This window comes from Rhododendron vialii, chromosome 13a, assembly GCF_030253575.1.
Source record: "Rhododendron vialii isolate Sample 1 chromosome 13a, ASM3025357v1".
Classification (NCBI taxonomy): domain Eukaryota; kingdom Viridiplantae; phylum Streptophyta; class Magnoliopsida; order Ericales; family Ericaceae; genus Rhododendron; species Rhododendron vialii.
In genome coordinates this window covers 20,829,751-20,843,537 of record NC_080569.1, presented here as the reverse complement: position 1 = coordinate 20,843,537, position 13,787 = coordinate 20,829,751, and positions in this window count along the sequence as shown.

Genomic DNA, 13,787 nt, shown 5'->3' with positions numbered 1-13,787 from the left:
TCACTACATGCTGACCTCACATACGTACACCACTACTGAACTCGCGTACGCCAGTAAGCCAAAGCCCACAGTTCTTATTCCCAACCCTTTGGGCTCTGGAAATGACAAGCACACACCCAGGACAAACCAGGCAGTTTATATGGCAAATAATATACAGATACATGCAGTTTAAAAAGGCTATAAAGCCACAAAAAAAAAAAAGAACAGAACACACCCTAAACAATGTGGGGACAGAAACAGAACAGAGGCCGAGGCCTAGTTGCCATGCAAGGGCCAGCCACTGGACTGGGTTTGACTAGCGTACGCGGGTAGACTACTACCGTAAGTCAATTGTAGCCATTTATCTAGTGCTTGGCTTTGCACTTTCTGGGTTCTGAGACATGTTCAAAAAGACCCCAAAGGCATTTCATAGCAGCAAAAATGAATATTGAAGCCTAGAACTAGCAGTTTTAACAATAGAAAGCAATAAACTAGTTTTTAGCATGCTCACAGTGTTATATGGAAAGTAAGACAGAAAAGAGCTAGACACTGATCCCCACGCCAGTACTGCACGTACGGCCACGACCGACGTACGCGTAATTAAGACCGGCGTGCACCAGTTCTACCCTCAAACAGCTTTGAAACTTTGTTAGCTTTAGGGCCAGGACAGGTATTGATTACCAGCCTTGACCCTGTCAGCCCCCCTCAGGGATCTAAACAGAGAGTTTATCAAAAGGTGGTACACCTTTGGTTTTGAGTTTGAAAGGATGAATGAGCTTGAGCTTGCAAGGTTGGGTGACGAATGTGGATGTATGAGAATGTAGGGATGTGTGGTAGTGTTACTTGTCTTCCTTATACAAGGAAAAGATGTATAAGAAACTTTGTGCTTGGACTTGTAACTAGAGAGTTAGAGTTTTTGTAACTTGGTGAACCCTTTGCCAATGGAGAGATATGGGGTATATATAAGGGATATATGGAGTGTTAAGGGGTGTATCCAGCTGATAATGGGGCTAGTTGGCTTGGCCAAGAAGTCTTCCTTCATTTAATGAAGGAAGAAAGGTGATGGGGGGTTGTGAGAGGGAGTAGGGAACATCCCCTGCCCTGAGATTGCTTCTCAAACGAATAAACAGAGTCCTAGGGTGCCCCAAAAGTCCTGTGATCATGGCTGCATAAAGGTGATTGGACTACCTTTGACCGGCGTACGTAGGTGGATGACTTGCGTACGTGAGTCCAATCTACCCTGCCCCAGTCAACGGTCAAAGCTGACTGATGATTAACATGTGGCAATTGGACCAGCGTACGCCAGTTGTTCACCAGCGTATACAGGTAGGGTTTTGCTGAGGCTTTCTGGTTTCGGTTTAAAGGGTTTTAACCGCTCAAAACTCAAACACCCTAACATTCTTCTTGATCTGTTTCATCATCGAGAAATCAAATACCGTAAATAAACTAATCTGGAAAAATCCAAAATAGGGTGTCTACAATGATCCACTGTACTGTAACTAGTCAATGCCCAAACTTATACGACCACTAATAATTAATTCCTAAACCTCAAACCAAGTGCACCAACCAACTACACTCCAACATGCAAGCCACCAAAAACTTAATTTGCCAATTAAATACCACCATTACCTCTCACCTTCACACACAGCACCACATGCACGCACACCTCTCTCTCTTCACCCCACCGATTCACTTCTCAAACAACAAAACCCATATTCCATTATATGATCATAAACGCCTAAAGGGTAAGTTACATAATATAATATCTAAGAGAAATTAATTACAAGAATTACCTAAGAATCACAACTCCGGTGAAAACCTTCCCACGGCGCCGCACTATCTACTGCTCTCACAATTCTCTAGAGAAACTAAAATAACCTAGGTCTCTCAACAATTATATATGAAAATAATGGCCCACTCTCCCATAACCCTCATGGATAAGTAGGTACGTATATATATATCTCATACAGTGACATCTATATAATATGACAGGGAAGTGTTTGAATCTAAAAGACAACCAACGCTTAAAATTTGTCCCCTCATTCTGCATAAATCTCCGCCCTCCATTCTATATTCCTTTTTTAGTCTTAAATGTTTCCCTGATATAGAATTAGAGGAATAAGTAAAAAACGGAATTATTAAAGGAATGAAAATCTAAACCCATCTATCTCGTGCAAAAAACAGAATTAGAGGAATCTATATATAGAAGGAAATGCAAATTGCACAAGAGATTTTAAAATCCCTTCAAATCTGCATAGTACAAAACGGAATTAGAGGAATAAGTATATAAAAGGAAATGTAAATTGCACATATGTCCTTTCTAATTTCCGAATTTTATGGTAAACCTACACATATCCTTTCAAAAGTTAAAAGAATACTATTATTCTTGTATAATCTATCCCTCTCTCCTCCCTCAATTCAATACCACCACCCCACCGAAAATCACCTAACTCTGTCTTCGAGACTACCAGATGGTATCCCTATTGAAGTGTGGAAAAGCCTAGGTGACTTGGGGATGACTTGGTTGACGAAGTTGTTCAACAAGATTATTATGACTAGAAAGATGCCCGACGAATGGAGAAGGAGCACCTTAGTACCTATCTATAAGAATAAATGGGATATTCAAAGCTGCAACAACTATAGAGGTATTAAATTGATGAGTCATACGATGAAGTTGTGGGAAAGAGTTATTGAGCATCGCTTGAGGATGGTGACCACGGTGTCAGAGAAACAGTTTGGGGTCATGCCAAGAAGAGCAACCATGGAAGCTATCTACCTATTAAGGAGATTGGTAGAAAAACACAGAGCAAAGAAAAAGGATCTCCATATGGTTTTCATAGACTTAGAAAAGGCTTATGATAGGGTGCCTAGGGACATCATATGGTGGGTTTTGGAGAGAAAAAGAGTGACCAAAGGGTATATCGAGGTGATTAGAGACATGTATGAAGGTGCCGTCACTACCATTAGATCACCAGTAGGGGAAACGAGTGAATTTTCAATCACCGTAGGATTGCATCAAGGGTCAGCCCTGAGCCCACACCTCTTTGTCTTAGTTATGGATGAATTGACTAGACAATTTCAAGAGGATATTCCATGGTGTATGATGTTTGCAGATGACATTGTCCTTGTAGATGAAACCGCTAGAGGTGTTAATACGAAACTAGAAATTTGGAGGGAAGCATTAGAGTCAAAGGATTTTCGGATAAGTAGGAGTAAAACTGAGTATATGGTGTGCAAGTTTAGTGGTGCTAGTAGTGCGCATGAAGAAAGAGTGATGATCCAAGACCAAGAGATACTAAAGAGTGATCATTTTAGGTATTTAGGCTCAATTATTAGTAGAGATGGAGAGATTGCTGATGATGTGACCCATAGGATCCAAGTGGGGTAGCTCAAGTGGAGAAGCGCTACTAGTATACTATGTGACAAGAGGGTACCCACAAAATTGAAGGAAAAATTCTATGGAACTGCCATAAGACCAGCAATGCTTTATGGGACAGAATGTTGGCCTATTAAGAAACAACATGTGAGCAAAATGAGTGTAGCAAAAATAAGAATATTGAGGTGGATGCGTGGTAAGACTAGACGAGACAAGATTAGAAATGAAATAGTTCATGAGATGGTAGGTGCAGCACCTATAGAGGAGAAGTTGAGGGAAAATAGGCTAAGGTAGTTTGGGCATATCTACCGTAGACCAGAAGATGCAGTAGTTAATAGAGCGGATAGGATAGCTCTAGGTAGCAATGTTACAGGGAGGGGTGACCTAAATTGACATTAGATGTTGTAGTGCGCAAAGATATAAGTATAATGGGTCTGTGTGAACAAGTGGCTCTTGATAGAGCTCAATGGAGAAAACAGATTCATGTAGCCGACCCCAAGTGATGGGGACATAAGGCTCGGTTTGGTTTACCCCCAACACACGGTTCTCTCTCGATCTCCTCTTTTGTTTATGTTTACTTTTGCTCCCCCTTTCCTTTTTTTTTCTTTTGCGAATAGAATTGAGTTGTCGAGGAGATGCTCAATAGTGTACCACCAATAATATTATCCAGCACACGCAAAAGGCAAGAGAAAAGATAAGGCAACTGATTTCAACGGAAAAGAGAGATGATATGCACTAAAATAGAATTAGAGGAATAAGTATAAAATGGAATTATTCAATTGAAAATCCGAACCTATAATATCTGTAACGCCCCAAGCAGACCACTGACCCAGTACCCTGATTTTGATCCACAAGCCACACCACATGGCCCAAAAGCTTAAGCACAAGGTACTAGTAGTAGCCCACAAGGTTTGTTATATGCCCAAGATCATCCATGTAGACTTCCAATGTGGGACGGGGTGTTACAATCTCCCCAACTTTATAGCCTCGCGCCCTCGCGAGGAGTTGAGCATTACAATCACCAATACAACTCAAACCAACAACCAAATCAAACCAAACTCCAAGGCCCACATGGTCGTGCACATGGATGGCTCTGATACCACTTGTAACGCCCCAAGCAGACCACTGGCCCAGTATCTTAATTTTGATCCACAAGCCACATCACATGGCTCAAAAGCTTATATGCAGCAAAAGACACCTTTTGGGCCTCAGAACAACCTAACACATCAAAGATCTTTTCCATTTGCAATAGCCAGGCCTCAGCATCCGATGGCTTATCAGTCCCCATAAAATACGGTGGATTAGTCTTCAGAAATCTATCAAAAGTATTGCCTTTGTCCAATGTTAGAGAACTTGATGCAGTTGCTGGTGCCACTTGGGCCTGATGCCCTGCAAATAATCCCATAAAAGTCTGAAAGGCCTGTACAGCAGCTACCGGGTCAACAGAACCTGTGGGTGTACCAGAATTTGCAATAATTTCTGTAATTGGATCAGTTGGATCTGCAGTGGGGTCGGCAAGATTAGCATCATTTACTGTTTCAACTGCATCATCAAAAATTTCAGCCTCAGCACTACCTCAGCCACGACCTATTGGGTTGGCACGGCCACGACCACGTGCTGAAGGAGTGCCCGGTCAAGCTCCCGGATTTGGGGCGTGACAATATCTGCCCGATAAATATCGTAATTAGAGGAAACAGTGCAAACCGTTTTGGTAAAAAACGGATGGTTTTGTGAGTAAGTGCATCATTTATAAATGGAAATGTAAATTGCCTTGGAGATTTTGGAAGGATACAAAACAGATGATCCGACGGTTGAAAAATGCGGAAGAGATTGGTTTGATCTGATTGTTGAAAAATGTTACTATAACTGGGTCGGTGGTCTACACATGGATGGTTACTGAGAGCAATTCGTGTTTTCTTTAAGAGCATCTTTAACCCATCTCTAAAACTCCAAAATCGAGAATGAATGTGATATAAAGAGGGCAGATTTTGTAATTATTCCCTCTTTTCTTCTTCTTTTTGTACTTTATAGAAAAATCTTGAAGGGAACTCATCGTCTTTTTTAGATATTTGGTCTCCAATATTTTTTTAGGTCTCCGACTGGCCCATAATAGTATAAGAAGTCATTACATTTTGGCACATATACATTTAAAGTCATGGTATTGATGTGCATATCTTATCTTTGCATTGATTCCATGAGGTTGCTTTTTCCTTGAAGTCGTGGTACTGATGTGTTTTGCTCCTCACTCATTGTTTCATTTGTGTAATGTTAAGTTTACATGATGTTTCGTATTTCTATTAAAACTATCGTAACAATATTTTCTTAATCTTATGTTAATTTGCAGATTGAGTATGTAGAAGGTTGGTAGCAGAAGATGATGTATGCTTTTCTTTGAAGATTTTTTTTTGGATGAAGCTTGGAGTCTTCTTTTTTTCGATGATGCTACGAGAACTCTTCTTTTTTGATGATTCGTAGGATAAGAACTATGATGAACAATATATATGATCTAGTTTGACTCTTTTTTTTTACATTCGTACATGGATGCATTAAATCCTAAGTGTGGATGATTATTTTGGTGTGGATGAATGTTGGGTTATGACGATGTGTTGGATATTATGGTAAAATAGAATGGGCTTACTATTTAGTGCAATTCAGATGTTGTATTATAGTTCTCGTTTGAGATCTATTGGATTCTAAAATGCACAGGATATGGCATTTAGAAGAGTGTGAGACAATTGTTTTGTCACCTATATTTCTAATATATAAAAAATAGGTGACAATTTTTTTTATCACTAAAGAGGATTTTCTAGGAAGCATTTCAAAGACCAAATTTTTTGTCTTTAATCGGCTTTAATTTTACAATTATAGGAGACAAAATTATTTGTCACCTTTACTATTTTATAATATTTAAATTAAATTCTTCGGAAACGAAATTTTTTGTCACCTATGTAGTTTTCCTGGTCAATATTCATTCACTATTAGCGACAAAACTGGACATGGGTGACGAATAATCTATAAATTGGTGACGATAAATTTCATCTCCAAAAATTACTATAGGTGACGAAACATGATTTTCGACACCACATGACTTTCTGGGACAACCTATAGGTGACAAAAAAAAATCGTCTCTAAACTTTCAGCGACAAAAAAAGTGCATTTTGTGACGATTTAATTCGTCTCCAAACACAAAATTTCTTGTAGTGGGTGCATTTGGGCATGTCTACTGTAGACCAGGAGATGCAGTAGTTAAGAGAGCGGATATGATAACTTTGGGTAGCAATGCTACGGGGAAAGGTAGACCTAAATTGACATTAGATGCTGTGGTGCACAAAGATACGAGTATAGTAGGTTTGTATATGTGAACAAGTGGCCCTTGACAGAGTTCAATGGAGAAAAATGATTCATGTAGCCGACCCCAAGTGATTGGGACATAAGGCTCGGTTTGGTTAAGAATTGTATAGAAAGTTAGGGTAATTAGTCTTGGTAGTGAAGGAATTATAGGAATATGAATGGAATTGATTTTCATGTATAGAAATTTAGGAATTGGACAGTGGATTTGGTGTTCCAATTTGCTTTTTGTGTATAATAAATTAATAACTGTAGGAAATTCGGAATGAGTTGTAATATATAGAAGCTTAGTCTAAATTAACTTGGCAGGGAAGGAAAACTAAATATTCTGGTAGATTTAATAGGATCAATAAATTTCGTCGGCACGTGACTTTCTGAGACAACCTATAGGTGACAAAAAAAAAAAAATTGTCTCTAAACTTTCGGCGACAAAAAAAAGCGCCTTTTTTGACGATTTAATTCGTCTCCAAACACAAAAATTCTTGTAGTGGGTGATTTGGGCATATCTACCGTAGACCACGAGATGCAGTAGTTAAGAGAGCGGATAGAATAGCTTTGGGTAGCAATGTTACGGGGAGGGGTACACCTAAATTGACATTAGATGCTGTGGTGCGCAGAGATATGAGTATAGCAGGTTTGTGTGAACAAGTGACCCTTGACAAAGCTCAATATAGGAAAAAGATTTATGTAGCTGACCCCAAATGATTGGGACATAAGGCTCGGTTTGGTTTGGTTAAGAACTGTATAGAAAGTTAGGGTAATTAGTCTTGGTAGTGAAGGAATTATAGGAATATGAATGAAATTGATTTTCATGTATAGAAATTTAGGAATTGGACAGTGGATTTGGTGATCCCATTTGCTTATTGTGTATAATAAATTAATAACTGTAGGAAATTCGGAATGAGTTGTAATATATAGAAGCTTAGTCTAAATTAACTTGGCAGGAAAGGAAAACTAAATATTGTGGTAGATTTAATAGGATCAATAAATTATGAAAGTAGTTGATCACTAAGGCTCCCATATTTATTGGGTGAATAATAATTAAATTACATATACATATATATAACTCTATATATAATGATTACACGGTTCAGATCAGTTTGGAATAATAACCGTGAACGTGAATCCACAAATCAAATCATATAATGCAGTTTCTAATTTTTTTAAACCATAACCAAACCATACTACTAAAAAACCAAACCAAACCGTTTGGACTGGATTCGTGGTTTGACGGATTTTTTGCTCACCCCTAATTCCGAGTATACTGCATGTCCAGTGCAATGCAAGGCCATCCTCATCGTTTCCTAAATTTAACATTTACGGTGAGTTTGGACCAACTTTTTAGGGGCATTTTGCTTATTTTAGATTAATTGGCTTTGGGTAAAAGATAACTTGCTTAAGCTAACTTAATTGTGAAGTAGTTGACAAAAGCCCCAGTGGTGACAGGTAAAATAACCAGAAAATGTCTTTGCATTTAACCCAAACTTTGAACTTATAGTAATTCTGTTTGCTCACGAAGTCTTAAAAAGTTCTATAAGTAGTTTGTCCAAACTTGGCCTTACTGAATGTTACTATTTGTACAGTTGAGAGAGAGAGAGAGAGAGAGTGTGTGTGTGTTGAGTTAAAAAATGTGGTTGCAAATGCCAGGGAGTTATTTCATGGCGATCTCCTCTGTTCCATCCGGCTGTGATTGGATCTTACATTTGTAATGAGAGTTGTGGGTGGGAAAATGAGATATATTGAACCCCACTTGTCCGGACACAAAAATGGACGGCAAGGCAGATGAACCCGGGCGAATGGGAGACCATCTTACCTACTATTCGCTTTTTCACTAGATTACAGCATTTTTTTCCTCAAAATCTTTAAAATTATATAAGTCCGTCCACCCCACATTGATTAAATAATCAAACACTTGTCCAACCAAGAATTTTGACAAACAAAATGTTATTCTTATCAATACTTTAAGTTTTTGGAATACTAGTTGCTATTTAATATAAACGGAGAATACCAGATTATATGCATTTATAATTGCGAATGATTATATCTTAGTAATTAAATAGGTTGATCAAAATCTGTGTCGTAATTTTTTTTTGGTCTTATAATTTAAAATTTTAAATACATGCAAAACTAATATCGCTTTTCCTATGCTATGTTAGTTCATGCATCCTTAAAATCATGAGTTCATCCATCTCCAAGCAAAGATCTAGACACATACATGTCCACAGCTTTCTGATGCATGTGGGTCTAAGGCGTATCGTCTAGGATCCACATGTATCGAATAGCTCAAGACATATCTTTGTTCTGATGCATGTGGGTCTAAGGCGTATCGTCTAGGATCCACGTGTATCGAATAGCTCAAGACATATCTTTGTTTCGATATATGTCCGAAGTCCGAACATACCAGTGTTAAACAAATAATAAAAAAGGAAAGGAAAGGAAAGAAAAGACAAAAAAATGTATTATAGTTTATCCAATTTCTTTTCTTTTTTGAGTGGCATGTGGTGTAGGAGCCCACAATTCAAATGAGTTGACATCACTTGTAAACTGATCATGTTTTTCTGGGTACTAGTGTTTAAGCACGTGCTTCGCACATGGATTTATACGTGCAAGGAGTTCATAGAAAAGGTACATGGTAATGAATATGCAAGTGTCCTTGGTGGCAAAACTTAGAAGCTCTAGGTTTCAGACAAAATGAGCTATGAGCTAATGTGTATAAATTTATTAATCACATACATTAAGGCCAATCCCAAACACAATTTTTTGTGTACATAGAAAGGAAATTTTCCCACACTATTAGAGAAAAAGATTGATCATGATTAAAAAAGTGTTCAAATTTAACAGACAACAAGATACTTATTGACTTCATTGCAACAGCTATCTAAAGAGATGTAACTTCAAGTAGTTTACTTTAGTACCGACTATTGAAACACATCAAGAAGCACACTCAAAACATTTGCCAACCCACAAATCATAGCTGACATGGATTTCTAGTTGGATTCATCCGGCATAGAAATACAATTCATTGATTTTGAACGTGATGGCTTCATATTAGATGTGTGCTAAGTGTAAAGAAAAGAGATAATGAAAGCACCGCACGGTGAGTCCACTATAAAAGTTTCGTATAACCAGCAACACATATTGGAAACATCACACGAGGCAATAATTTAAAGCATAATAAAAATCGGCTTTGACTTCTTTCATGCTTTCCCATATCAAGTGTAATTAAATAGCTACTATTAGAATTAGAAAAAGCAGAGACAAATCAAACAGTACCCATGCCACAAAGTATGGCCGTAGGGGGAATAATATCACAGGAGAAAGGTTGTATGGCGTTTATAAATTTTTGGGGAGGATAAGAAGAAGAATTTTATTAAGTAGATATGACAACAAGCTAATAAGGAAAGTGACAATTAGCATCAATATCGAAAAAAAATATTCCAACTAAGTTAGTACAAACCTTTCGACCAATCAGGTGCTTGCCAAAACCTACAGAAAGTTGGTAACACACCAACCGAAAGATGATCCCCCATACAAACTAAGACATAAGCATACGACATCTTGACCCATAGTTCCAGCACCGAATTCATTAGCCATGATAGAGTAGCCTTCAGTTGCAATCACCCAAAGACCTGGATTTTATTCTCGGTTATTTAAAAGCTTTTACCCCTTCAAGAACATAGATGAAATATTGGATGGATACTCTTTATATGCACTCCTTACATTTCGTAGCTCCGCAAAAGCATCCCAACCCAGATTGTCCCATTGCAAGCAATGTCATTCCTACCCAACCAAAAACTCCTAAGACCGCCAAATCTTTCCAAATTGCTCTTTAGCTCAGTCCTTTAAAACTTGAAAAAATGAACCACCACCTAAGGCCTATATATGCATGCCCCAAATGTAGCTTGAACTTTTGACAAACCCACTGCCTTTTTCTCTTGTCGCTAATCCCTTACTAAATCTCCCAGAAATCGTGGACCAAATCAAGCATGAACTACAACAAAGTCCCTAGCTTTTATTCCTGCAAATCTGTTTATGTGACTATCTTCATTCCCTTTTTAAACAATTCCCATGATCTTTTTTTTTCCTTTTTTTGATCGGCAACAATACCCATGATCTTGCCAACCTCTACGACCGTGTCAAAGTTCCTAATTATAATTTGAGTTCTATACAAATATCCGAAGAAGAAGTAGACGTAGCACTTACCTGTTTAGATGAGGCTGAACTTTAGGATCCTTAGAATTGCACTTGCTCATCAATTTCCTGTATCATATACTCTTCAATGGGCCAGTTACCATTTATTTCGAAGGCTGCCTTTTTCATTTTCTTCGATGTTCTTACTGTATAACTTTGGAAAACAAAAGTTTGTTCATTTCTTGGCAACTATGGTAGCATTATATTGTTGGATGAAATTATAATTGTTGGCAAATTCATTTTTTATTAGAAACTGAAGTCCGGAAGTACATGAAACGAAAAGGCCTAAAACTTTGGATCTATTTGGACTTGGCCGTGAGAAGTAATATATTGATAGCATAATCTTTTTGTTTTCCCCCTCAAAATGCATATGCATATAGTTGGTTTGCCGTGCAACTTTTGTCATCATGCATACAATTATTCTTGAATTTTCTCCGATGGAGCTTGAATTGTCGTTTGTATGTAATGAAGATCAATTGATGACTTGATAACAATAGGTCATAACCACAATACAAAATACGCACAGTGAAATCAAGTCTACTAATAACATACAAAAATTTCATGGAAAACAAGATGAGAGAGCTCGGCGAAGAACAATCTCACATGTTTTTATTTTCAAACTGGAGAAGTAAATCACCTATTGGATTCATTAAAACAAAGAAAATTTAACATAGAAGGAGACTTCAAACAATACCAGTAGGGAGTCTAGGGACTACGGCATTTAAGAAGTAAGTTCCAATAGGTCTGCACTCTGCACTATTAATTTATCCAGGGGATCGTCCACCGCACAAGGGGGTACTCGTGCTCAATTCACTTATTTGCGGGGCTAGCATGCGCAGGGTGTTTTAACCTGGGAGCGGCAATATGTCAAACTTCTGTGGCACAAGAATATGTTTATTGTTCAAGAAAAACCACTCAATCCCAATACACACACACAAAGAGATGAACCTGCATTCAGTCAGATCTTTTGTCGCTCGCTATCAAGGAAGATTTTGTTTGAGTGCGAGATTTATTACTCTTTCGATTGAAAGGTTGTAAGGCACGAAGATACAAACTGATGTCCGTTGGGGGCGCCTATACTCTTCGGCGTGAATTAAGCAAGCAGCTCTTTTTAATAGGTGCGAACTCCCAACCTTCCGAACCGTCATGTAACGAACCAGTTGGTTTTGCTTCCAAAAACGTCAAAGGGTACCGGTGGTTAAGGGTATTTTGGAAAGAGACGTAGGACGGGGCAGGTATTAATTGCAAGTGATTGGGGCATTTATGAAAAATCAAAAGTAGGAAACAGCTTCGTACATTTAAAAGAAGTAGTATAGATCAAAGGCTGCTAAGATGTTTCCCTTCTATAATATAGCAATTCCGTGTGCCTAGTGCCTACTTTCTCAAATCCCTTTCACTCTCCTTTTATCATTTCAGTGCTACAAAGTTTTTCATCTTTTGTCCTTAAAGCATATTGGTATGCTAGCTGAGGAAAAGTTTAATATATGGCCTTTTATTGACTAATAATGCATCTAGTATTTTTTGATCGGCAATAATTCACATATTATTACTAGTTTGACCAATCATGCATATGTCTTGCATATCATGGAAATATATTCCAGTTACATGACCTTGCATAACTCAAGGTCTGTATCCACCTGTTTGTTCTCATATTCTTTGTGAGTTCTTGATCTAACTTTGAAGGAACAACAAATCTATATAATAAAACAGAGCTGCTTTTGAATCCCAAACAGAACCAACGCTCCAGATTTATCCCCTCCTTCTGCATAAATCTCCACCCTCCATTCTACAAAATGGCATTTTGGTATATACTTTGTTTTTTTTTTTGACAAAAAAAAGAGAGCACATTTGTGGTGGAACTGAAATCTCGGACTCTGTTTTTGAATTTTCATTATTTTCAAACGGGTATGATTCGAAACTGAAATGGAACATTACTTTACCAAAACTTCATCTTCTTTGATTAAGGTAATGTTAGTCAATACATAAATCACATCCCTCCTAATCTAATGGAATTTTCAATCTATTATCTCATTCAAATTCAAATTCAAATTTTGTCATAAATTATGGAAAGCAAGATAATTTTGTGATTGATTCCATAATCTCCATATGCATATAGGTATCCACTGATCAAAAATTTGTTTAACTGATAGGCTCACTTATAAGAAATCTTTAAAAAACAAGATTTATAGCTAATCATTTCATCCTTAATTTATGGGATTTCTAATATTAGTTTTCAAAATAAATAGAGTTAAGAATGGGGGAGAGAGAGAGAGAGAGAGAGAGAGAGAGAGAGAGAGAGAGAGAGAGAGAGAGATGGTTAGTTTGTTCTTAGAGGCATTCAACGGGGAGATCATGTGCAACCAAAGTGAGTGTGATTTTATGATTTTACTTTCTCATGTATCCAACAAAAATTCATGGATTTCTGTGGTTTTAGACATCGTTTACAGATTTGCTGAGGTTCTTCTAAGCACACCAAACATCAACCAAGGTAATAGCATGAATTTAATCTATTGTAATGTTTGCTCACGCAATGTGTGATTTTTCCCTAATCTTAATTTGATTTTTGCCTAATCTTAATTTGGTACAAGCTTTTGTTAATTGGGAATGGGCTTTCTCTATTATCTATTGACAGATATCAATGTTTGGATTGCCCTCTTCGTAAACGCTTTCTGGGGACACATCGTAGGCAAGAAAAATGGTATACAACCATATATTTTGTCATTTTATTATTATTGATTTTTTCCCTACCCAAAATCAATATTGTTAGTTATAGTTAACTAGAGGCCGGGGCAGACGCGATGCGTGTGCAAGTCAAATTTTTACAACATTTGTGAAAATTTGATCAAACAATAAGTGGAAAACATTTTTACAAAAACGTTGTGAAAATCCGACT